Raw genomic sequence first — 27,524 nt, 5'->3', positions numbered from 1 at the left:
CCTAGCCCTGTGGAGTGTACGGCTTAAAGTCGTCCTATGGACAGATACTCCAATCTCCACTGTGGAGCTTTGCAGCTCCTTCAGGGTTATCTTTTGTCTCTTTGTTGACTCTGTGATTAATGCCCTCCTTGCCTGGTCCATGAGTTTTGGTGGGCGGCCCTCTTGGCAGGTTTGTTGTGGTTCCATATTCTTTAAATTGTTTAATAATGGATTTAAATGGTGCTCTGTGGGATGTTCAAAGTTTCAGATATGTTTTTCTAACCCAACACTGATCTATACTTCCCCACAACTTTGTCCCTGACCTGTTTGGAGAGCTCCTTGGTCTTCATGGTGCCCCTTGCTTAGTGGTGTTGCAGACTCTGGGGCCTTTCAGAACAGGTGTATATATACACACACTGAGATCATGTGACAGATCATGTGACAAATAAAGTCCACCTGTGTGCAAACTAACTAATTGTGTGACTTCTAAAGGTAATTGGTTGCACTAGATCTTATTTAGGGGCTTCATAGCAAAGGGGGTAATACATATGAATGCACCACTTTTCATTTTTTTTTCTTTTTTTTTTTTAATATATATTTTCAATTTCACTACACCAATTTGGACTATTTTGTATATATCCATTACATGAAATCCAAATAAAAATATATTTAAATTACAGGTTGTAATGCAACAAAATAAGAAAAACTTAATGGGGGATGAATACTTTTGCAAGGCACTGTATGTAGTTACCAAACAATACCCCTCACTATTTAAAGAGAATTTCCCCCCTCTGATGCAATACTCAAGACAAAAATACAATTTAAGAACTCTCCCAAATTCATTCCTTGGAGGAATTAATGCCATTAAAAATAGTTTTCCTCCCACAACTGCTTTACCTATTCCAGAACATCCCAGTATTCATATCTAAGTCCTTTCATAAACAACTGGACTCAATTATCAATCCATTCATCTGGGATTATAAAACACACAGGATAGGTAAAAAAACACCTCTGTAATTCCAAGATGGAAGGAGGATTGTCTCTCCCAAATGTTATATTTTACTATTGGGCTGCTAACCTCTGTGCTGTTACGTTTTTGCTGGATGATGCATTTCTGGCATCCAGCTGGCTTAGTATGGAGTGTGAGGATTGCCCCCACTTCTCTATTGGCGCTGTGATTTTGTCACCTGTGAAGTTGATGTCACTTTATAGTGACAATCCTATTATACACAGCACAGTCCGAATCTGGAAGCAAATTTAAGTCAATTTTGACCTTACACCAATATCATTCCTGCTTCCTGTTGCCAGAAATCCCTCCTTTGCCCCCTCTAACACATTAGAGCAATGGGGAGAACTAGGGATCAATACCATAGGGGATCTATATATAAACTCAGCAAAAAAAGAAACGTCCCTTTTTCTTCAGGACCCTGTCTTTCGAAGATAATTTGTAAAAATCCAAATAACTTTACAGATCTTGATTGTAAAGGGTTTAAACACCGTTTCCCATGCTTGTTCAATGAACTATAAACAATTAATGAACATGCACCTGTGGAACGGTCGTTAAGACACTAACAGCTTACAGACGGTAGGCAATTAAGGTCACAGTTATAAAAATTTAGGACACTAAAGAGGCCTTTCTACTGACGTTTATCGTTGAAGGAATGAACGTTACACCGAGGCCTGTACTCTGGAGCGATTTGGAGGTGGAGGGTCCGTCATGGTCTGGGGCGGTGTGTCACAGCATCATCGGACTGAGATTGTTGTCATTGCAGCCAATCTCAACACTGTGCATTACAGGGAAGACATCCTCCTCCCTCATGTGGTACCCTTCCTGCAGGCTCATACTGACATGACCCTCCAGCATGACAATGCAACCAGCCATACTGCTCGTTCTCTGCGTGATTTCCTGCAAGACAGGAATGTCAGTGTTCTGCCATGGCCAGCGAAGAGCCCAGATCTCAATCCCATTGAGCATGTCTGGGAACTGTTAGATCGGAGGGTGAAAGCTAGGGCCATTCCCCCCAGAAATGTCCGGGAACTTGCAGGTGCCTTGGTGGAAGAGTGGGGTAACATCTCACAGCAAGAACTGTCAAATCTGGTGCAGTCCATGAGGAGGAGATGTACTGCAGTACTTAATGCAGCTGGTGGCCACACCAGCTAATGACTGTTACTTTTGATTTTGACCCCCCCCCTTTGTTCAGGGACACATTCCATTTATGTTAGTCACATGTCTGTGGAACTTGTTCAGTTCATGTCTCAGATGTTGAATCTTGTTATGTTCATACAAATATTTACACTAAGTTTGCTGAAAATAAATGCAGTTGACAGTGAGAGAGAACGTTTCTTTTTTGCTGAGGTTATAAATATGCCATTTCTGCCCTGCAGTGGACAGACAATGACGGACTTCAACGATGACATCACCATGCGCCGTGTTGCATTATAACATTCATTCATGTTGACTTCATGTTTATTGTATGTGCAACAGAAAGAGAGAGGGTAAACATAAATCAGAGAAAAGCCAACTCACTGTATTCCGTGTTGGGCTGCCGTTGCTGTAGGAGGGGCAGTTTGTGAGGGTAGTGGAATCACCACTGGCTGTCCCTGGGGCTGGGTTTGTGAGCGTCCCTCCTTTTTCTCCTGTTTGCATGGATAAAATGAGTGAAGGTAGGAACACATTAAGGTACAGTAGCCTGTCTAAGGACAAACAGAGCTGTACATCTTCACATGGATTGAGAGACTGATTGGTTCATTCGTTTATTGATTGAATTGATAAGTATGAAGTTGCTCCAGCCGGATTTGAAAAAAATGACCGATGATAAAACACAATAATGCCCAAAGGAGTCTGATTTCCAATTTGGTCCTCTTTTTCCATTTGATTCTCAAAATTCCATATTATGTTACTCTATTTAGCCTGTCAAATGATTGCTTACTTCCAACGAAGTCTGAGTCTTTGTTCAACTAACACAACATGTTAAACACATCTATCAAGGAAGAACACATGGTCTCGATTAAAAGTTAAATACTTTGTTTTATTCATTAGCTTCTCTTCAGTTGGAAATCAAAACGAGGAGAAACTGATGCAGACAAAATTGGAGAGTATAACCTCAGGTGGAATCTAAACATGTGCTTGGTGTGGACTAGAGAATGAAAACAGTTGTGCTGCTTGTATTGACTCTCCATCAGCCACAGGAATTAACATAAATGGTTCCTGTCGGAGAAAACATTTAATTGACAGGATGTGCAAGGCCTATAATAACCAACAAGGGTGAAAGTCCCTTTTTGCTGTATAAACCATCAAGACAGAAAAAAAACTTTGTTGTTATTCTGTACACAAATTTGACAAACAGTTCCCTCTAAGCAAAGCACGAACATCAAAAGGTTGGCCTTAACTACAGAACTGTTGTTTTTCTGAATGCATTCTTCTATTTGTGTCCCAAATGACCTATGGGCTCTGGTCAAAAGTAGTGTACTATATAGGGAATATGGTGCCATTTGGGACACATATTCTGTAATCCATCATCAGGATGCCATGTTGCTTCCCATCTATGAAATAATAACAGTGGGCCACTATCAGCAAAGCCACAGCCAGACCTGTGTTTCATTAATTATTTATTGGAACACCAAGATAGGCACATTGGTGCTTTATCAGTGGACACATTGCAGAATGTATATTCAGTTTATTTGAGCTATGATGTTTTGCATGGCCCCGAGTCAGTCATGCTTCATACCTCACATTCGTGACATGGTCAAAGTAAGGTTCATACCCTTTAAAAACCAATATCAACAAAAAGAAACATGGCATAATAGTTCAGCAAGGCAAATAAAAATGCTTTCAATAGCTGACAGAAGACAAACCACTAAAAATGTATCACTGCTATTGCAAACCCACATAACCATGGCTATTTCCATACATAATTAGAATACTGAACTGTGTTGAGCCTTAGATGCACAACATGGGCCCCGGAGGCCCACAGGAATATTGGTTCCATCCACAGTACTCCAATACCATTGCTCCTTTCATCTAAGGGTTAAGTCACATATGCATACCTGGAATACCTGGCTGGGAGAGATCTCCTCTTTCTGACAGTTTGGGGCACCGTTGCTATAGCAATAAGCAAACACTTTTACATGGCCATGGGGTCATTCACCTTCACTCGAGGCCATTAGGGTGAGATATCCCACAGCACATAAGGTATACACATCCCAGATTATATCCTATTCCCTATGTAGTGCACTACTTTTGACCAGGCTCTGGCCAAAAGTAGAGCACTATATAGGGAATAGGGTGCCATTTGAGACGCACAATGAATCACCAGGATGACAAACAGGTGTACAACACGGAGGGGACTGCAGTTAAATACAAAGGACATAATGAAAGGAGAATGATGGGGCCAAACTGGATAACGTGTGTGTGAACACAATGTCTAATCTTACCCACCGTAGAGTCACACTTGTTGGGGCTTTTGGTAAACGTGACACACTGTTGACACTTTGCTGGGGGAAACATGAGTGAGGAGAATTCCCCCTCCCCATAAATAAATAGGGTCCATGATGTACAGGGACAATACTACTGCTCGTCAATAGCATCAGGAAGCTCATAGGACACCGACAGGACTGTGATAAGGCTAGTAACAACCCGGTAACCCACACAAAGTACATCCCAAATGGCACCCTATTCCCAATGTAGCGCACTACCTTTGACCAGGGCCCATGCCTCATAACAGTTCCATTTGCCAACTGTGACTGTAGCCGAGTCATGTCATATCAAACTGTAATAATTAAGTTACGGTTTTCCATAAATCTGTACTGTACTTTTGTTTATCCCATGTGTAACTCTGTTGTTTTTTGTCGCACTGCTTTGCTTTATCTTGGCCAGGTCGCAGTTGTAAATGAGAACTTGTTTTCAACTGGCCTACCTGGTTAAATAAAGGTGAAATAATGTTTTTTTTGTTTGTTTTTAAATCCACATGCCAAGATACCAGATTTCCTGCTTATTCCCTCCTGATTTCAGGATTCTTCCAAATGGGATTTTTGGAAAACTTGGGAATTTTACATAACCTACTGTAACACCAACCAGCTCCATTGTCTGCCTGTAGTCAGTGTCTGGACAGGGAAAAGTGCTGACCTAAGACTTCTGCTCCTATTCAAGACCGTCCTTAGGTTCTGGATGCCCAATAAAGTAGCTGACTGCCAGAGCACAGCTGGCAAGTGAAGATTACTATTAGTGTTACAGTATTAACTGGACTTCCTGTTCAATCACCTGTGTTTCAATACTTATGGCACTACTCATGTCCAACTGATTATGGATTAAGCTCATTAAGAAGAAATTCAACAGGGGCCTCCTGAGTGGGGCAGCGGTCTAACATGCTGACCAGACCGGACACGTCACGTGCGCGAGCGTAGCAAAATAAATTTAGAAATCCATGTTATTCAACTATTGCGCATGCCAACGAGTGTCTGCAATGCCAAGGGCTAAAATGGAAGTCATTCCTATTTCTGACGCAAATCACGCTGCAAGTCCTGCCTCTCCCATCTCCTCATTGGTTTATAGAAGCAGGTACCCACGTGCCATCTCCTCATTGATTATACCCACGTGGGTGATTGAAAGACTAAATGTTTTGCCGGTCGTCGAGGTAATACTATGAAAGTGTAGATGCCAATCACCATATAAGTTCAAAGATGAAAAAGCCTGGAATGAGGAGAGCTGACTAGAAATGATTCAGTTGGCCGTTTTTTTGTGTGGAATAATTGTCGGAGTAGAGGACCTTGTGCATTTCAGGTAAAATAACAACTCAATGTTTATATCCCAGGACAAATTAGCTAGCAACAGCAAGCTAGCTAAATAAGACAAATTAGCTAGCAAGTGCAAGCTAACTAGCTAAATTGCCATGCATGTTTAATGCTTTTTGACCTGTCCCCAAATTAATGTCATTGGTTCAGAGTTTGTTTTGATATTTTAACCTGCGTGTCGTGATCACGTTTGGTGTAGGGGGATAAAATAAATGTATGCACGATAGCGCGCACGCGCGCAGCCGGTTTGGGTTACGTGTTAGGCACTGCTTCGCAGGGCTAGCTGTGTTACTACGAATTCTGGTTCGATACCGGGCTGTGTCGCAGCTGGCCGCAAACGGGAGACCCATGAGGCAAAGCACAATCGGCCCAATGTCGTCCAGGTTAGGGGAGGGTTTGACCGGCCGGGTTGTCCTTGTCCCATCGAGCTCTAGCATCTCCTGTGTCGGGCCGGGCGCACGCACGCTGACACTGTCGCCAGGTGTACAGTGTTTCCTCCGTCACATTGGTTCAGCTGCCTACCGGGTTAAGTGTGCATTGTGTCAAGAAGCAGTGCGGCTTGGCAGGGTTGTTTCGGAGGACGCACGGCTCTCGAGCTTCGCCTCGAATCCATTAGACTATATAATGGTTTTAGAATGCACCAGGATGACTTACATCAGGCACTTCAATCCAATTGGATATTACGAAATTAGGGAGAAAAAGGGGGTAAAATGTTATATATCTAGCTATATACCATTCAAAAGTTGGGGGTCACTTATAAATGTCCTTGTTATTTTAAATGGGCAAAAAAATTAGCTTTTTCAAAAACATCCAATTAATTAGAAATACAGTGTAGACATTGTTAATGTTGTAAATGACGATTGTAGCTGGAAACGACTGATACTTAATGGAATATCTACATAGGCGTACCGAGGCCCATTATCAGCAACCATTACTGCTGTGTTCCAATGGCACGTTGTGTTAGCTAATCCAAGTTTAACATTTTAAAAGGCTAATTGATCATTTGAAAACCCTTTTGCAATTATGTTAGCACAGCTGAAACGGTTGTCCTGATTTAAAGAAGCAATAAAACTGTTCTCCTTTAGACTAGTATCTGGAGCATCAGCATTTGTGGATTCGATTACAGGCTCAAAATGGCCAGAAACCAATAACTTTCTTCTGAAACTCGTCAGTCTATTCTTGTTCTGAGAAAGGAAGGGTATTCCATATGAGAAATTTCCAAGAAACTGAATATTTCGTACAACGCTGTGTACAACTCCCTTCACAGAACAGCGCAAACTGGCTCTAACCAGAATAGAAAGAAGAGAGGGAGGGGAGGCCCCGGTGCACAACTGAGCAAGAGGACAAGTACATTAGTGTCTAGTTTGAGAAACAGACGCCTCACAAGTCCTCAACTGGCAGCTTCATTAAATAGTACCCGCAAAACACTAGTCTCAACGTGGACTGTGGGCTCTTGTTCTCCGTGGCCAACGTGAGTAAGACATGTAAGTGTGTTAACCCTCGCAAGGCTGCCCGCCCAGACTGCATCCCTAGTCGCGTCCTCAGAGCATGCGCAGACCAGCTGACTGGAGTGTTTACAGACACTTGTCCCCACTTGCTTCAAAATGTCCACCATTGTTCCTGTACCCAAGAAAGCAAAGGTAACTTAACTAATGAATATCACCCCGTAACACTCAATTCTGTCACCATGAAGTGCTTTGAGAGGCTAGTTAAGGATCCAAATCACCTCCACCTTACCGGACACCCTAGACCCACTTCAATTTGTATAGATACATCCACAGACGATGCAATCACCATTGCACCACCCTATCCCAACTGGACAAGAGGAATACCCATGAATGCTGATCATTGACTATGGCTCAGCATTCAACACCATAGTACTCTTCAAGCTCATCATTAAGCTCGGGACCCTTGGTCTGAACCCCACCCTGTGCAATTGGATCCTGGATTTCCTGACAGGCCACCCCCAGGTGGTGAAGGAAGGAAACACCACCAGTACGTTGATCCTCAACACAGGGGCATGCTCAACCCCCTCCTGTACTACCATTACTGCTTTGCCACGCACGCCTCCAATTCAAATCATAAAGTTCGCTGACGACACAACAGTAGTAGGCCTGATTACCAACAATTACGAAACATCCTACAGCAAGGTGGTGAGGGCCCTGGCAGAGTGGTGCCAGGAAAACGCAGCATTTTAAATAACCTTCCCCTAACTCTTATTCTAAACTTAACCTTGTGGTTGGTGGAGCGGCGGGGGTTAGGACAAAGGGCCGGGCACTGCAGGCTTTAAGGTGCAATATGCTGAATTCACTCCGTCATTTCCTTGTTGCTTAAATTCCAATAGTTCGCCCAATTTCTGTTTATGTGACAAAACAAGCAGTCATTGTGTAGAGAATCATGGTACCATCTAAACCACTGGAATATATTTTTAGCTGGTGTACAAAAGACGCCAACACGAAACCTAACAGCAAAACAAAAGAAAGTGTACATAGTACAAAAGTACCACTTCTTAGGCTGGGGTTACACGAAGTAACACTCACGCCATTTTATTTGCAGTTGGAAGTGACATCTCAAGCAACTTTGCTGTTACATGAAGAAACTCAAACACAATTGCATGCAACAGCCAATCAAATTGAAGCTGCTTGTTTGAGAATTCAGAACACACCCCATATCATCTGCTGCATTACATCTTGGTTTCACAAATGATTTGTTTCTCCAACGTTTGGTTATTGTAACAGCAAGGATACAGAACTGTAGCCTGTACAATTTAGCTAGCCAAAATGACATTGCAAACACCAACATAGCTAGCTAGGAACATGCTAACTAAGCTAGCAGCGAACTAAGATAGCTAGCATAGTTCATGTTGGACAATTTCAGTTGAAACTGTTCAGTGAGAGGTTTAGGATCACCTCGAAATTAGTTATTGATTGCTAAACCATATACATAAATTATGACTAGCCATGATGCCAATAATGTTTATACATCTGTGCTAGTCTCTGTCAGCCCTGATTCCGGGTTGCGCAGCACTGCAGCACTGACGGCTGTGTTGACATGACAACTGGGTCGGAATTCCGAACCTTAGAATGGATCATGTGACAAAAGTGTTTGTTTTGATAGGTTGTTGCTTACAATTGGTTTCAAAGTTGCAAAGTTTCAACTGGATGCAACCAAGTTGAAAATGAGTTGCAGGGGGGTGTTTCCGAAGCAATCAAGCAACTCAGTTGTAAAGCAAATAAAAATCAGTGATGCCAACTTAGCAATTTTGTTGCTAGATTTAGCAACTTTTTTTTCAAATACCACCTAGCATCAAATTTAGCTACTTTTAAAAATGTATTTGGAACTTTTAGCAACTTGTGAAAAGTGACTCAAACGCTAACATGCACGCATTTTCCCTCTAAATGACACAAAAACGATTTTCTGTCACACACTCAGTCACAACACACGTGTCTGGCTGCAAAAGTGCATTGTGAGTGACGTCAGCAGCAGGTCAGCAGCAATTTCAGCAAATTGCAAATCATTGTTGGCTGACTTGCTGTAGTATGCGTTCGACGAGCCAAACCCAATGAACACAGTTGGTCACGAATGTTTGATCTTTAACAGAACTTACAACATCAATCAACATGTCTCAATCAAAATTGTACAGAAAAGAGTGGGAGTCTGTACCTGAACAAATGTCAAATCATAGTTTTTGCCGAGATGGCCAGTCAATTTGAGTAACGTTATTGTGTATTCTACGTAATGACGCAGTTTTACGTTATCACAACGTCATTTAGCAACGTTTAGCAACAAATCAACCTGCCTCTAGCAACTTACCCTGAAAATGAGTTGGCACCACTGCTAACAATTGCATGCAAGTTTCGTCGTGTAACAGCAGCCGTAGACTTGCATTCAATGAGTGTCATATCTATAATTCACATTTCTATGTGAATTTGGTGAAGTCGCCCAAAAACGTAGATATTGCAGCTTTAAAAGACCATGCTTGCTTACTTACAAGCCCTTAACCAACAGTGCAGTTCAAGAAAATAAAGTTAAGAAAATATTTTTTTAACAAAACAAAAAATTAAACGCTATATACTGTACAGGAGGTACTGAGTCAGTGTGCGGGGGTGCAGGTTAGTTTAAGTAATTTGTACATGTAGGTAGGGGTGAAGTGACTATGCATGCCGAGGGGGGGGGGGGTCAATGTAATAGTCCGCTGGCCATTTGATTAATGAACTGTATTCTCACAAAGGGTTTGTTTTTGTCCTGGTGAGAAAGTGCGATTAAGATTGCGTCATCCGTGGATCTGTAGGGGCGGTATGCGTATTGGAGTGGGTCTAGGGTATCCGGGAGGATGCTGTTGTGAGCCATGACCAGCCTTTCAACCACTTAATGGCTACCGAATGTGAGTGCTACGGGGCGGTAATCATTTAGGCAGGTTACCTTCGCTTCCTTGGGCACAGGGACTATGGTGGTCTGCTTGAAACATGTTGGTATTACAGACTCATTAAGGGAGAGGTTGAAAATGTAAGTGAAGACACTTGCCAGTTGGTCCGCGCATGCTTTGAGTACAAGTCCTGGTAATCTGTCTGGTCCCGCGGCTTTGTGAATGTTGACCTGTTTAAAGGTCTTGCTCACGTCGGCTACCGAGAGTGTTATCACACAGTCATCCAGAACAGCTGGTTCTCTCGTGCACGCTTCAGTGTTGCTTGCCTCGAAGCGAGCATAAAAAGGCATTTATCTCTTCTGGTAGGCTCGCGTCACTGGGCAGCTCACATCTGGGTTTCCCTTTGTAGTCCGTAATAGTTTTCAAGCCCTGCCACATCCGATGAGCATCAGAGCCGGTGAAGTAGGATTCAATCGTAATCCTGTATTGGCGCTTTGCCTGTTTGATGGTTCATCGGAGGGCATAGCGGGATTTCTAATAAGTGCCCGGATTAGTGTCCCGCTCCTTGAAAGCGGCAGCTCTAGCCTTTAGCTCGATGCGGATGTTGCCATGGATTACAGGCTTCTGGTTGGGATATGTACATACGGTCACTGTGGGAATGACGTCGTCGATGCACTTATGGATGAAGCCGATGACAGAGGTGGTATACTCCTCAATGCCATTGGATGAATCATGGATTTATTTGGCGTAAGCTATGGCCAAACAGTAGCCTGTGAGTTCTGGTTAATAAACCATTGAATCGAGAACTCAATCCTGTTAATACATAATTGTATTTATTATTTAATCAAGGTCATTACTGTACTCTGGTAAGGTGGTTTGGGAAGTATCATGCCCAGTTAGAACTGCTCATTTAGGGGGGGTGGTCGGATGAAGATGGAGGACTTCAACTAGCTTTGTGCCTCACGGACGATGCTTTGTCCTGTTTGTTGTTGCTTAGCCCGGAGGACAGACATGATTATGGGGTGTTAGTTGGAACAATGAGGCACTTTGGACACTGCTTACAACCCTGGCTGCTGGGCTCCGAACTGAGTAGTAGATGCAGGCTGCCAGGGGAGCCGCTACGGGTGCTCGCTAATGACACTGAACGCATTACTCGGCAGGCATGCGCTCACAAGCCCCCTCCGTGCAGAGCGAGCTGGCACGTGACCAGTTCATACAGGCACGCTCTACTACGGAGCTGCACATACAGACCCAGGTAACTCATCCCAAGTCATTACAGAAGCAAACAGTGGGGGCGTTTGGAGATACACCCACTGTGCGGGCTGTGGTGCAGAGCCTGGAAAGCCTGTATGGGTGACTGAAATGACTAAACTCATTCGTGCTGTATTGCCACAGACAGCACGCAGCACAGAGATCGCATGCAACACACACCCCGGACCCATGGTCTGCTGGGGGTGTGGTCAGCCAGGCTATTTGGACAGGAATTGCCATATGTCCCCCAGAGCCCAGGGAAAGGTCTTGGGGCACGTAAAGACGGGGCAGTGAGGACCCCTGGCTCTCTTACCAACCCCCACTATCGTCAGGAGGAGCCCAACGGCCCAGACGAGGGAGAAAGGCTCTACCTCCCCCAAAAACAGACAACTGCAAGCGGATGTAGCCTGTTTTTTCGGTGGACCGGAACTGTGTTGGGGACTTTTGTTACATCCCTGTCAAGGGGGTGCCCTGCATTGAGTGCACAGTAACCCCGGTGAAGTCAGACGTTGTACCAGGTTGGACTCAGTTTCAGCCCGCACGGTCACAGGTGAGCTGGCACCCATGAAAGGTTAGGGGGCAGGACAGTGCGTCATCCTGTGTGGGTAGCAGCTGTACAGGACCAATGTATCCTGGGGTTGGACTTTCTTAGGAGCACAGGCTTACAGCTAGGCCTAGACAGGGGCACACTAGCTTCCAGGGAGGGCCTGCAGTCACCAAATACTCATGGCTACCCTGCCCCTCCCCCACATCTGTGTGTGACCTTCCCCCAGCCTCTCTGTCAGCTGCACACCATAGCTAAGCCCACACAGCGTAGTGTGACATTCCCCCAGCTACCTCAATGACACCTCCCCCCCAGCCCAGCTACTCCAGATAGAAGAGGACACTGTCAGCAGTGAAGGAGATATGGGAAAAGAACTGATGGTCTTGACCCACAGCAGCAGGAACAGCTGTGGCAGTCATTGTTCGAGTTCAGACAGCTTTGCTCTGAGGATAAGGTGGGTCAGACCCTTATGAGATCGACACCGGCGACGCTCCGCCCATCAAGGTGCGTCCCCGCTGTACCCACATGGCACGCTAGGAGACAAGGTGGTGTTGGAGATGCAGCGGGAGGACTTCATCGAACCCTCAGACAGCCCCAGGGCTGGGTTCCTTAAAAAGGGGGGCAAGCTGAGGTTCTGTGCAGACTACAGGCGGCTGAATGAGGTAACCAGGAAGCATTCATACCCCCCTACCATGCGTCAATGAGTCGCTTGATCTGGACCTCTGCAGCAGCTACTGGCAGGTGCCCTTATCCCCAGAGGCCAGAGCCAAGAGAGCTTTATCCACAAGCAGAGGTCACTGGCAGTTCAAGGGCCTTTTTAACGCACCAGCTACTTTTGAGTGGTTAATGGACAGGATGCTGGACGGCATCTCCCCGAAAGGAGTGTGTGTTCTACCTCGATGACATCCTTGCCCACGGCAGCTCCTTCCAGTCTGCCCTGGGAGTGCTACGGCGTGTGCTGGAGTGCCACTTCATGAGGAGAGAGGTTCTCTTTCTTGGGGCACAAAGTGGGGATGGGGGGGAGAGGGTATCAGCACCATGGAGAACAAAGTGGTGGCTGTCCGAGACTGGCCTACCCCCACTGACCAGCAGCACTACAGGAGGTTTGTACAGGGCTGCTCCAGCTTCGCCGGACCCCTAAACCGCCTGCTGCCAAAGGACAAGGCCTTAACATGGACAATGGAGTGCCAGGAGGACTTCAGTGCACGCTGAAGGGTGTTGATCGAGGCCTCCATGCTCACCCCCCACAAGCAATGTGGGAATGGGTGGGGTGCTGGCCTAGGTGGGGCCAGAGGGGGAGAGAGTGGTGACGGACTTCAGCAAGACATTCAACGAACATGAGTGCCGCTACTGTGTCACTTCAAGTATTACCTGGGTGGCCTGCCCTTCATGGTAAGGACTGACCACTCTGCCCTCCAGTGCCTCAAGTCTTTCAAAGTGCCAGAGAGGAAGGTCGCATGCTGGTTGAAGGAGCTTCAGTCGTAAGCCACTCCAATGCCATGTCCCACCAGCCGTGTACTGCAGGTGGGTTCCACCACTGAGCGGAGAGAGGCTCGTGAGAGCTGTGTACGGAGCTGTGTACGGAGGAGGGGGCCTGTGCCATATTATGTCACGTGCCTGTCTGCTGTGAGCTGCAGGTGGTCAACACGGCTGAATGGCAACGCTCTCACCAAAGGGCTGTGGTAAAAGTTCAGGGCTCTGCGGCTGGCTATGGGTGTGCTACAGCATGCATGGAAAGGGCCAGCTACAGGAGAAGAGAGGTGGCAGGTGGTGGTCCCCAAAGCACTGCAAGAGGCTGTGCTCCAGGGCATCCATGGATGAGTAGGGACTGAACACTTTGGGGTCACAAAAACCCTCTGCCGCCTCCATCAAGGCTTTTACTGGTGGCAGCACAAGAGGGATGTGGAGGACTTTTGCCGCCGCTGCGACAGCTGCACAGCGAGAAAGGGCCCTCTAGGCCGCTCTCACACACAGCTCCAACAGTGTCCAGTCGGGGCCCCCATGGAGAGAGTGGGAGTGGATGTAATCGGTCCATTCCCCACCAGACAGTGGAAACCACTGGGTGCTCACGGCCATGGACTATTTTACAAAATGGCCTACGCTCTGCCTGACCAAGAGGAAGAAACCACCGTAGACTCCCTCACAGCAGTTATGTTCAGCAAGTTTGGCGCTGTAGCGACCCACATAGACAACTGTGTGTGCCTAAGTTATGTTGTTCCTTTATTGTGGTGCACTTTACCAGTATCCGGTTTTGCGGGTCTGGCATGCCAGTCAACCTGTTGTCTGCCAACCAAAGGAATGCCTGGAATATTCTGGTGCCAGGTGTTCGTGTGGTTGGTGGAGTGGGGCAGGAGGTCAGGCACTGCAGGTTGAAAGACCATGCTTGCTATTGTTTGATCTCTTTTTACATCCTGACAGAGAGTTGGATGCCTGTTGTTGTTTACGGATTTGTTTGGAGTAGGCTATGGCCAAACAGCAGCCTGTGAGTTCTGGTTAATAAACCGTTCAATTCGAGAACGCGATCCTCTGTTGTGGACACGTATTTAATTATATTATGTCCTCCAAGACGCATGTTAAGTTACGTCATCCAATTCGTATTCTATTGCATGACCGGGTAATATGTATGATATTGTACGACCGCTATTCCATTCATAATGTAACCTAACGTAACATATCATACTAAATGGAGTGACACAGATAGAAGTACAGAATAATACAAATTGCCCTGAGAACACCTTGAGATAAAACACACCACGTGATTTTCGAATCATCTACTGCAATGTTTATGTGGAATTTGAAACTAAAATGCAAAAAATGAAAAGCTCAACAACAAGAACTATAGATTGAAAATATTGTGGTAAAGTATTAGGCTTTTTCAAATAATTCAGTAGAATAATATCAATAGTAATTTCACAGATTAATTTAAAGTAAAAAAAATAATTTTAAGAAGTCGATGTATTTGAAAATGGAAATTCATACAAACGATTGTAGTCACATCAATAATAGAGTAAGCTAAATCAATAATAAGGAGGCAATAATAAAAGTTCTCTATTGTCATGATCAGATCAGAGTTCCTTCATTCGAAACGTTTATGCAATAGCCTACCATGATCAGAGCAACCCTTTGTAGGTGCAGTGATATCCCAGAGTTACAGGTAGGCTGAGACAAACATTTTCAATATTTCACTTGGACTTACCAAAAGAGCACGTTGCCAAAATAGCGTCTCGCCAACGTGAAGCGCTGCTCCTCTGCTCTAACTTTTCACTCTGATGAGATAAACTTCTCCTAGAACCATTCAGCAGAGAAAATGTATTGCGCTTTCAAAGACAGATGGGTCACTCATCCGTCGGATGTATCGCCGTCTACTTTGGTAAGATCTTGCGGGATTCGTTGCCAGTATCAAACTTTTTGGCGTCAATCCTAACATACGTTGTGAGACCTTTCATTGGTCGTGCGAGATGGGAAAGGGGGAGGTCTGAAAATCTGCAGATCTATCCCCAAATGTACTGCCTGGTCTGGGTCACACAGCATTTGTAAATTGATGTATGAAATGATGTAACTACATGATGTATTTTGCTCTCAGCTTCTTCCACGATTTATTTGAGGATTCGTTCACAAATTTCAACTGGTAAATTCAAATAGATAACTTACGTAGGCTATTCAGTGCTTATTCCACATAGCCTACAATCAGAAAGCCATATTCTGAAATGTAACCAACTTTCAATCCTTGACACATATACTACATGAGTAGTATGTGGACACCTGCTCGTCGAACATCTCATTCCAAAATCACGGGCATTAATATGGAGTTGGTGCCCCCTTTGCTGCTATAACAGCCTCCATTGTTCTGAGAACGCTTTCCAATAGATGTTGGAACATTGCAGCAGGGACTTGCTTCCATTCAGCCACGAGAGTATTAGTGAGAGAGTATTAGTGAGATCGGGCACAGATGTTGGGTGATTGGGCTTGGCTCGCAGTTCGCATTCCAATTCATCCCAAAGGTGTTTGATGGGGTTGAGGTCAGGGCTCTGTGCAGGCCAGTCAAGTTCTTCTGCACCAATCTCGACAAACTATTTCTGTATGCCCTCCTTTGTGCAAGGGGGCATTTTGTCATGCTGAAACAGGAAAGGGCCTTTCCCAAACTGTTGCCACAAAGTTGGAAGCACAGAATCGTCTAGAATGTCATTGTATGTTGTAGCGTTAACATTTCCCTTCACTGGAACTAAGGGGCCTAGCTCAAACCATGAAAAATGGCCCCAGACCATTTTTTCTCCTTCACCAAACTTTACAGATTAGTCTGTCGAACTGCCAGATGGTGACGCGTAATTCATCACACCAGAGAACACGTTTCCACTGCTCCAGAGTCCAAAGGAGGCAAGCTTTACATCACTCCAGCCGACGCTTGGCATTGCACGTGGTGATCTTAGAGTTGTGTGTGGCTGCTCGGCCATGGAAACCCATTTCATAAAACTCCCGACTAACAGTTATTGTGCTGATGTTGCTCCCAGAGGCAGTTTGGAACTCGGTAGTGAGTGATGCAACCAGGACAGACGCTTTTTACGCGCTACGCGCTTCAGCACTCGGCGGTCCCATTCTGTGAGCTTGTGTGGCCTACTACTTCGTGGCTGAGCAGTTTGTTGCTCCAGCAGGGCAGAAATGTGATGAACTAACTTGTTGAAAAGGTGGCATCCTATGACGGTTCCACGTTGAAAGTCACTGAGCTCTTCAGCAAGGCCATTTTACTGCCAATGTTTGTCTATGGAGATTGCATGGCGGTGTGCCCGATTTTATACAACTGTCAACAATGGGTGTGGCTGTAATGGCTGAATCCACTAATTTGAAGGGGTGTCCACATACTTTTGTATATATAGTGATGTATTGATTACCTTGAATACCCAGTTGCGAAACTGAAATAGCCTATCAGGCTTACTTGCATCATTACCTGGACAGGTTGTGATTACTCAAAACAAAAAGGACAGTCTAGAGCTGTTTCTCCTCTGCATTTGTCACTGTATTCACTCCACAATCAGTTCAGACACCATAGTTCACAACTATCACCAAGAGCCACTAGGGTCGTCACTAGTTATCACAGCCACAAAGTCATAATTATGGCTAATCCCCGCCTATTTCTGCAATTTATTTTCTTAAAATCGGATTTTAAACCCAACCCTAACCTTAACCACACTGCTAACCTTATGCCTAGCCTCATTTTGACTTTGTGGCTGTGGTAACTAGGGACAAACAGCCACTGGCTTGAACACCATTTTTGAAAGCCCCATTTAAAGTGTAGTTATTTTTGTGCTGATTAAATATTACTGTGAAAAATACATGTTCTTGGAGCTGAGCTGTCGCAAGAGTTGAGGCAGACAGTTGTAACATGTGGAATGGTCATTTAGTCAGTGTGGGATTCAAGTAAGAGGCTGAATAGTGAAAACACCTGCCACATCTTCTGGCTGTTACAGCACCCAGTGAAATGCATTTCTTGACTTGCAGCTGACTTGCAACACTCAGTGATGGCAGTGCTATGTAGGAAACACAGAAAGCAAAAAGATGTCAGTGGGCTGGATGTAAGAAACAGTCCATACGCAAGAAACAAAAGAGGTTGAGAGAAAGTGTCAATATAACTTGTGATTTGATGATAATATGATGGGATATGTTTCTTAAGTTTATGCAAAGGAAATATGGCATTCATTTAGTATGGTCACCAATTTGATCAAATAACACACATTGGAAGCTCTGTAAGTCAAACTGCAAACTCACCATAACCTCATCTAACTTTTTTTAACAGATAACTCATTTTCCAAATGTGCATTGAGAGGTCAGCATCAGTGTTACATCAGTGCTCTCTAGTGGATATTGTACTACATTATACTATTACACTTCAGTCTATCAGTACATCAGCATATCAGTGTATTATCTGTAACTTAGTCTTTTCCTACCCTCTAGTGAACTGTGTTGGTCAAGCAAACGAGCAACAGGGTTTATACCTCTGGATGGGTTTTAAGCAGTTCTCCTGCTTTACCCAGGTTAGCTACAACAAACGTCATAAAACAATGATATACACTGTTATGTGTTCAGCTTCTGTAAAGTAATGTCATATTACATGTAAATATGGTGACTCCCCCCTACCCATTCCAGAAAGAGGCAGGTCTTGCAGTAGGCTACTTCAGCATGGGAATCAGATCAAGAGTAGCTAGCCCACCGGAAAGGTAAAAGTAAACATTCTCTGGGAGTGCTGCCTCAAACGAAAACTCCAGACAAAACAATCCTAAACTGTCTGAAACACAGATGTATAGGAAACCCCCCTCTGTGATTTCCTCCACATGCAGTGTTAACCCTGCTCTAGGGAAGGCAGTTTGACATTTGCGTTTCAATATGGAGAGTTGGCAAAATCATCTCCTCCTACACATTAGTTGTGTATCTTAAATCATGCAGTGAAAAACATTTGGTATGCTTTATTGGAGTGTTCTAGTGTTTTTCACACTCCACACTTTTATTAATTCACCAATTTCCAAATATATTCCACTGGCCTATTAAAAACGACCATAACATTTGAACCAGGATGGAACATTTTATTATGATAATATAACATAAATGCTCATTTTCAAAATGGTCCTGACCTTACCATAACATGTAGGCTACTGTATTGCTCTTGTCCAGGGCGTTAGTATGGCTGCTAACGCTGTTATTAAGGGGCTCAGTGTTAAAAGCTGCGCTAACACCCTGGACCAGAGCTAGCTATTGTATAACCTTGTTGACCTTAACCTTTAGAGGAGTCTGTTTGAAAGGGTGGTGATCTCAGGCGCCACTGATCTGCTTATCTCATTTAGTTGATGGTGTAATTATTTTCTTCCTGTCAGTTTGTGGCTGTATCTCTGTAATTGGCCAACACACTCCACTGATTAAAGCATTCAACCCACTGTGTGGTTTTTAGGAATGTTTTATGGCCTGGTTTTGGCCACAAAATGTTGGTTCGTAAAATGAAATGTGTAAGGTACTGAGACTTATTTGTTGTAAGGACTTTTGGGGAGAATATTGCAGTTGCACAATTTGTGTAATTTTTGTGTACAGTGATTATGTTTCAAATATGTTGCAAAATCCATAACAATTGTTTATCCATACAGCATTACAATGTAACCCAAGCCTTCTGGTGCCTATAGCGCCATCTCCTGACGGAAGTTAGAAAGTGTCCTACTAAATGATGTGTCCCAGCTGTCCCGTGAGTAGTTCTCTGCCCAATACATGCAACAGCTCTCCCACTCTCCCATAAGGACCTGTGGTCATCTGCCCAATCTCTTTCGAAATATTCATTTTTCCTACAGACTATTTTACCTGTGATTTGCAGATATGCTAAATCTACTCTATAAAGGATGATACCTTTTAGGGTGCATGCAGCACGTGCCTTGGCTTCGTTTCCCGTAACCAGGGTTCAGTAATATACTCTATAGAGCTTGTAATGAAGAGGATCAGAGCATACTACACACTCAAAGGAGGTATTTCACTGTCTCTAGATTTTCATGGCTCTGTGATGTATTTTATGTACAGTACAGCTGCTTTCTTCACTTGGTAGAATCTGGCCAAACAATTGAAATCATAATAGTCATGATCATTCTTCCAAGACAAGGTATAGGCTCCCCCCCATAATACACTCAACTTAAACCTGACTTAGGTTTACAGTGTCCATATTAGGACTTTGGATGCTTTAACCATTTGCTGTGCATTTGTCTCATCCTGTGGGCCTGTCTCTGTGGGTAAAGCATGAATCATCCTGGCAGAACCGGTGCTCAATGCCCTGTTAACAGGCCTTAGTCTGATGGCTCCAGGCCGCCTGGCCCACAGCTCACTTAGACTGCAGAACATTCCATGCTCAGGTGACCATGGAAACGGTAGGAGCTGGAACGCACCGTGCAATCAGAGGACCATTTACAATATTATCTCATCTACCCGTATGTATAGCCTAGGCCTAGTAGACAGCCTATTCCAATCACGAACACAACCAACAAAGGAATCTATCTCTGAAATTACAATTTAGCGATTCAAATTTCACTTAGCATTTGTTGATGACAAGATACACAAAGGAGAGTTTCAATTACCACAAGTTAATTGGAGATATAGCTATGGGGTAAAGAAAATATCAAACCAAATCCAACATGGTTTGCCAGAAATCAGATAATCATAAAAATTATATGTAGCTTAGGCTGCATTTACACAGGCAGCCCAATTCGGGTCTTTTTTTTTCACTAATGAAAAAGAGCTGATGTGAAAAGATCTCATGTGATTGGTTAAAAGTGAAAAAGAATATCAGAATTGGACTGCCCTAGTGAAATGCAAACTTTGCAGCCTTACACAGCACACACATTCAGAGTTGAGCAAGCTTAATAGCCCGAGAGAACTTTGTGTATTGGTGGCCGTGGCAGGGCTGACCTAGTTGGTTGAGGAAGGCTGTCACTTCCTGGCACCTGGTGGCCCAGCGGGTCCATCTGTGGGACGACACACTCGCAGTGCACTTTCACATACACACACATGAACGCATGCAAGCAAGCACACACAGAAATATGCATGCATACTGTACACACACAGGCAGGCACACAGAAACACGCAAGCGTGTACACACACATGCGCGCACACACTGACTGTACTACAAAACTCTGCACCATGTGAAAACATTGATGCTATCTTATCATATTGAAGGTTACTTTGGAAAATAAGCCGCTTTTGTAGTATTTACATTTTATATATTTTTGCACTTTGGTACTATTTTCACAAGTATGTGGTAAAATTTCACAACTCTTATTTAAAAACTCAAAACAGATCATCAAAAAGATATTCTTTCTCAACTTTAAGCACATTTTCAACACACAATCACACAGTAACTTTTTCACCAAACCTAATCAGTTTCATCTAGAAATACCTTTCATTTAAAGTAATTGCCTTTCAAAACGCAATGCTCACAATACTTTTCATATGATTCTCTTCTCATTTGTTTAAATACATTTGGCCATCACTTAATCCAACTGTGCTTAATGGTTAATCACCGTTTGGTAAACCTATAGATTTTAAACTGGTTTGTCTACTAAATATGGATTTTTAGTAAAATAATGTGTGTTTGTAAAGTATAAACATCTAAATGACATGTATGATACATGGTAACCATACATAATGATGTTCATTGATTTCACATTGTGGTAACCACATTTGGTCACCATATACTGTAAAAGGGGATGTGTGAAGAATTGCAATTTTTTCCAACAAGGAGCAGGATAGACAGCAAAGGAGAGGGAGAAATCAAACGGCTCAGAGAGGTGGGCATGGGCCCTGTCAAAGAGGTCAAAGAGGTGGGCATGGGCCTTGTCAAAGAGGTGGGCATGGGCCCTGTCAAAGAGGTGGGCATGGGCCCTGTCAAAGAGGTGGGCATGGGCCCTGTCAAAGAGATGGGCATGGGCCTTGTCAAAGAGATGGGCATGGGCCGTGTCAAAGAGGTGGGCATGGGCCCTGTCAAAGAGGTGGGCATGGGCCCTGTCAAAGAGATGGGCATGGGCCCTGTCAAAGAGATGGGCATGGGCCCTGTCAAAGAGATGGGCATGGGCCTTGTCAAAGAGGTGGGCATGGGCCCTGTCAAAGAGGTGGGCATGGGCCCTGTCAAAGAGGTGGGCATGGGCCCTGTCAAAGAGGTGGGCATGGGCCCTGTCAAAGAGATGGGCATGGGCCCTGTCAAAGAGATGGGCATGGGCCCTGTCAAAGAGATGGGCATGGGCCTTGTCAAAGAGGTGGGCATGGGCCCTGTCAAAGAGGTGGGCATGGGCCCTGTCAAAGAGGTGGGCATGGGCCCTGTCAAAGAGGTGGGCATGGGCCTTGTCAAAGAGATGGGCATGGGCCTTGTCAAAGAGATGGGCATGGGCCTTGTCAAAGAGATGGGCATGGGCCCTGTCAAAGAGGTGGGCATGGGCCCTGTCAAAGAGGTGGGCATGGGCCCTGTCAAAGAGGTGGGCATGGGCCCTGTCAAAGAGATGGGCATGGGCCTTGTCAAAGAGGTGGGCATGGGCCCTGTCAAAGAGATGGGCATGGGCCTTGTCAAAGAGATGGGCATGGGCCCTGTCAAAGAGATGGGCATGGGCCCGTCAAAGAGGTGAACATCAGAGAGAAGGAGGCAAACGGCAGGGAACTGTTATGTCTAATGAAGTCTTGGCCATCATCGTTGACCATGTGGTAAACAAAGGCCTTACCATGGCAGAGGCAGACAGATTAGTTAAACTCTCAATTTGATCATGAGAACATTTCGCCAAGAAAACTGGTAAGTCTGCAGGATATGCACTATGCTTTACCATTACATTTAGAGTAAATTACATATTGTAATGCATGTACATTCACAAAACATGTTACAGTATTCTTACAGTATGATCTATTGACAGTATACTCTGTTCTAACCTCAGAATTGACAGAAGACCCCATGGTGGTGGTCGTGTGCTGATCGACCAGCAGGAGTGGGCAGTGGGGGAAATGGGGAGGGCCAGGAATGACATACGGCTGTCCGAAATAAAGCAGGCCATTGAGGTGAACGATGACACCTTTGCCAATGTGGCATCCATTGACTTTTATTTTGCTTTATTTCTTTATTTGCACCAAAGAAAACAAGTGATAGACAACAATACAGATAAAAACACATTTTAAAAACGGTGTGCAGTTGTGCTTGGAAGCCCAAGGGTTTATATAAAAAGTAAAACCACACCACAAAAAAACGAGATACAATACATAAGTACAAAAATCTAAAAGGTTTGTTAAAACAGATAACAAAACCTGCTAATTATAAATTAATAAATGAATTGATCAGTAATCACATAAAAACGAAAAAATAATATATATATACATATTTGTTTAAATGTGTGTGTGCATGTGAGAGTTAGGCTATATGGAGGAAATTACTGCGTAGTTTGGTTCATCCGGCTGACCACAAGTCTTCGCTTGAAGGTATTGAGGGATGATGATATTTTTGCAATGTGAAGATAAGAATTCCTGAGTATGGTACCTCTGTATCTGATAGAGAATTGACTATGTGAGGTACGGCAGTGGGGAGGGTGAAGGTTATCACAGTGTCTTATGTTACATTGATGGATGTCAGAATGAACCTGGAAGAATCCATTGAAGGGTTTAGGTGAACTTTCTGGGAGGTATGAGTATTTGTAGATGAAAGTGCAGAATTTGAGTACATTAATGTCATACATAAACAAGATATTGAGTTTCTTAAACAAAGCTGCAGATGGAGCCAGGTAATTAGAGGAGGTTATTTTGTATGATGATTAATTTGTGTAGGTAGGAAGCATATGTACTGGCCCTGTCACGGAAATGACAGGACCAAGGTGCAGCGTAGTAAGCGTACATTTCTTTTAATGTTATAAATGTCGCCAACAAAACAATAAACACGACCGTGAAGCTGACTAGGGCTATACAGGCCACTAACACAGACAACTACCCACAACTAAGGTGGCAAAACAGGCTGCCTAAGTATGATTCCCAATCAGAGACAACGATAGACAGCTGTCCCTGATTGAGAAGCATACCCGGCCAAAACATAGAAACAGAAAACATAGAAATAAAGAAACTAGAATGCCCACCCTAGTCACACCCTGGCCTAACCAAAATAGAGAATAAAAGCCTCTCTATGGCCAGGGCGTGACAGGCCCAGACAATATTACAGTAAATGAGATATGGGTAAATTAAGCTATAGTCTAAAGTTAGGAAGCAAGCCTGATGAACCAAAGCACTAATCTTTCTTTTAATACCAACATATTTCATCACTTTGCTTCAGACCAAGTGACCTTGACAGGCCTGCTCAATCGCCCGCCTTTTGAAGAGGCACCAGGTATCTATGAAACACATTTACCTGATGCCTTTTGAAAGAAACAACGACCGGGTGAAACAACAGAGGGCAGAGTATGTTCAGGTACAGCACTATATACGGTATTACTGTTACTATTAGATGCACATGCTACTTCACAATATCATATTGGAACTATACTGTAAAAATAACTAACCAAAATATATTTTTAGAAGGAGATGGTGCTTGATGCTGCTGTGAACCATCACAAGTATATCTTTGTTGATGAAGCGGGCTTCAACCTGGCCAAAACTCAGCGCCGTGGGCGGAACCTCATCGGCCAACGGCGACCATCCAAGTGCCTGGACAACGTGGGGGAAACATCTCTGGGCCATTACAAAGGACCTAGGACCTGGGCCATTACAAAGCTGCACACCTCATTGTGTTTCTAAATGAAATTGAGCAGGCCTGTCAAGGTCAAGGGGTCACCTATGTCATTGTCAATGTCAGGATCCACCATAAAGGCATGGTTTCGGGCCTATCCCCGATTCGTGGCCCTATACCTGCCCCATACTCTCCTTTTCTCAACCCTATTGAGGAATTGTTTTCAGCATGAAGGTGGAACGTGTACGATCACCATCCCATGAGCATGCCACCCTCTTTCTGGCCATAGATGAGGCATGCGACGACATCAATGCAGACCAATGTCAAGCTTGGATTCGCCATGCCAAAAGGGTTTTTCTGCGGTGCATGAACAATGAGGACATTCACTGTGATATGGATGAGAATTTATGGCCAAATGCTCAAGACAGGCTTGATGCAAATGAATGCGTGCAAAACATTGTGTTATTTTTGTTATATTTGATTACACACAGTACACCTATGTTGCAGTTATATGAGAAACATTTTTTTTGCATGAATTATTTTAGAGGAAGTCTTCATTGATCACACCTTTGATTACACATTGGATAGATATTATGTAGAATATTCCTTTCAGCATGTCTAAGGGTTCTGAAACACGTATCTTGCATTCTTTGCTATTGGATTAACTGACAGTTAAAACGACTAAATTGACAATATATCAGTATGTTGTGGTTTAATCATTGAACCAATGTTATCATTAGATTTCAAAATACATTTATATTTTGAATCAATGGTTGTGTGGTGAGAGATGTTTACAATCTAAGTGAATGCACAATGACAGGTTTTGACTGAAAGACTGGCTGCGTTACAAGTGAGACCAGTTTGGAGTTTTGTACTAAGAGTTGTGAAAATGTACCACATACTTGTGAAAATAGTACCAAAGCGATAAAAAAAAACCTGTAAGATCAAATGTTTTAGCAGTCAATGTAAAGCAGAAAAAATACTACTTTGAGTCTAAGTTAAATATAATCACATTTATTTCCACTACAATGGGACCTGATTGACAGCCTGTAAAGATGAATCAGTTAGTTGGATCCAGACGCAATTTGCGATTGTTGATGAAGTCTGATACTTTTACCACACCATTGTTCGAGATCCTGTGAGAAAAAAAACAGGATACAGGGAAAATTAAATTATAATTTATAATCTTCAAACCCTATCTATCGAGGTGTCATAAAATGCTTTGTACTCACGCTCTCTTTTGCAGATATCTGAGAACTCTGTCAATCTGCGACTGTGAGATGTTCTCATTCCCAACTGCCAGGTAGGTGTAGAGAAACCGGAAGGTTTCAAAGGACACACATGCATCTGGAGGCTTACAGTTGGAATCGCAGTTCATTATGTAGCAGGCCTGAGTCAAGGCATCTTTGACATTCTGTCAAGAGATGGACTAAGAGGTTGACTTTCTTTTGAATATAGTGTACTTTTTTATTTAACCTTTATTTAACTAGGAAGTCCCATTGAGCTCAGAAGTCCTCTTTCTCAAGGGAGACATACTTCATTGGTAATGTGAGAGATGTACAATCTACAATGAAATGACATAAAAACAATTACATGTTGAATGCATTTATATTTAGTAAATATTATTTACCTTTCCAAGATAACTGCAGCATGTAGCAAGGAATTTATTCCATTCAATTTCTTCACCAAACTTTCCCATTGAAAGGATGTGGTTCAAGGTATTCTCTGGCATATTCAAACTTTTCCATATGAGCCCAATCTCCAAATTTCTAACGGTCCCCCTTTCAGATAACTGGGAGATAGATTTTAAAAGGATTCCAGGTTAGTTGGCCTAACCTGTGTTGCTTGATTCGGCATCATGACAATTTGTTAACGGCAAGTGTACTCAAATCATACATCAAGAAAAAGACCTGAGATATTATACCTGGGAATGTAGAATTCCCAATATCTCATTTGTCAGTTCCAGCTTGGTTTCAGGATTTGGTTTCACTGAAAAAGGCTGTCCTTTCACCATAGCTGTGAAGTACCTACCCAAACAAAATAGTATGGGGTTTGAAACCTCCTCACTGTGTGTTTACAATAAAATATGGTGCATACAGTGAAATGCTGGAATGCAAAGAAGCATCTGCTCCTTCAAGTGTTTTTTGAACTCACGCAGTGGAATACTCAATAATATCCTCTGGCTGAGCTCTGATGGCATCTTTGGTGAACTGCAGCAAAAAGTCTGGCAACTCTTGTGGAATATGAACACTCATTCCAGTGTGACTGCATCCACTTCCACTTCCACTTGAATTAGGCCTAGACATGTCTGGGAACACAGAGGGTCCTAAAAGTGTTCTGAGAGAGAGAGAGCGAGAGAGAGAGAGCGAGAGAGGCATTTTATCAAAGTTTTTTCATCTACTAGCTATATAGCTAACTTTTTCAGTTTTTCTTTTCATTAATTAACTTTATGTCCACAACCCTATATCATTTCATTATGCTGTTATTTAATTTAATTATGTTACATGTTTTTGATTGTTATTTGTGGCAACCTAAAAGTGATTTATAGAGCCCCAATGTCACCATTCAAATCCTGATGCCCGGATGAATTGGTTTGTCATGCTGTTTTTACAAGTAAATCAAGTGTTTTTTTTATCAAGAAGTTCATCTCTCTGTTTTTGAAGTTTGCCTTGATAGAAAATGTAACGTTAAGCCCCATCTTTTTTCCCCAAAATGTTTTCTTTAGGACTAACAATTAGCTTTAGTGGTAACAATCCAATGTGTTTCTCTGCAAATGAGCACAGGTATGTTTTTTTAACATAGGTATGAATTCCAACATAAATAAGAAATAATAAATGTTTTAAAACTTACTTAAACTCTTTTAGCTCTATCCCAAGAAAGAAAACACATCTAGTATAGCCTACTCCTCTCCGTTTCTGTTTAATATGTTTATTTTTAAACGAATACCTGCCAGGTAGGTAGCCAAGTAACGCCGCTAGCTTGACGTTCTTGTGACGTGCAGGCTTAATTGCGCTGTCTCACGTTGTTGGTGGTCTACAGAAAACACTAGGCTACCACTAGATGGTAATGTTTAGCTTTTTATCTAGCAGACAGACAACAGCGTGATCACAGTGCCACATTGAATGCGATTCATTTTTTATTTTAAAAGCCTAATGAAATATCAACAGCGAACCTTAACTTTAATTTACTTTCATGTTTGGGGAAAGCTACACAAATACTTAATTCAAATCCACCGGAAACTGCTGACAAGAATCAGGCTACTAAATGTCATAGAATGACTTTTGGGATAGTTCCCATGTGCTTCCATATCGAATTTCCTCCCAATTAGGCATATTATGGCATATCTCTCGATAGAGGGCATCAGCGGGACCAAGAATGGGCATTTGAATAACAGGACG

The 27,524-nt window shown here is 43.5% G+C and overlaps 1 protein-coding gene and 1 long non-coding RNA gene across 2 annotated transcripts in view; both read right to left on the bottom strand.

The window, feature by feature from the left end:
• LOC139538418 (myosin light chain kinase, smooth muscle-like) overlaps positions 1 to 15,369 on the bottom strand; it is a 90,599-nt gene extending 75,230 nt beyond the window's left edge. Inside the window, exons 1-2 of the mRNA XM_071340414.1 lie at positions 15,127 to 15,369; positions 2,507 to 2,616 (exon numbers count right to left, since the gene is read on the bottom strand). The gene's annotated coding sequence lies outside the window, so the exon portion shown is untranslated. The remainder of the gene's footprint in view (positions 1 to 2,506; positions 2,617 to 15,126) is intronic.
• A 9,755-nt stretch (positions 15,370 to 25,124) lies between these two features.
• Positions 25,125 to 27,173, bottom strand: LOC139538417 (uncharacterized). Its single transcript, XR_011667736.1, has 6 exons — positions 26,977 to 27,173; positions 26,281 to 26,463; positions 26,051 to 26,153; positions 25,757 to 25,918; positions 25,359 to 25,540; positions 25,125 to 25,262 (listed from the first exon to the last, which is right to left on the bottom strand). It is a non-coding gene; the product is annotated as an uncharacterized lncRNA (long non-coding RNA).
• Positions 27,174 to 27,524: the final 351 nt, after the last annotated feature.

This window comes from Salvelinus alpinus, chromosome 14 (genome assembly GCF_045679555.1).
Source record: "Salvelinus alpinus chromosome 14, SLU_Salpinus.1, whole genome shotgun sequence".
NCBI lineage: Eukaryota > Metazoa > Chordata > Actinopteri > Salmoniformes > Salmonidae > Salvelinus > Salvelinus alpinus.
The sequence above is the reverse complement of the archived record's forward strand: the minus strand, read 5'-3'. Positions and strand labels throughout refer to the sequence as shown.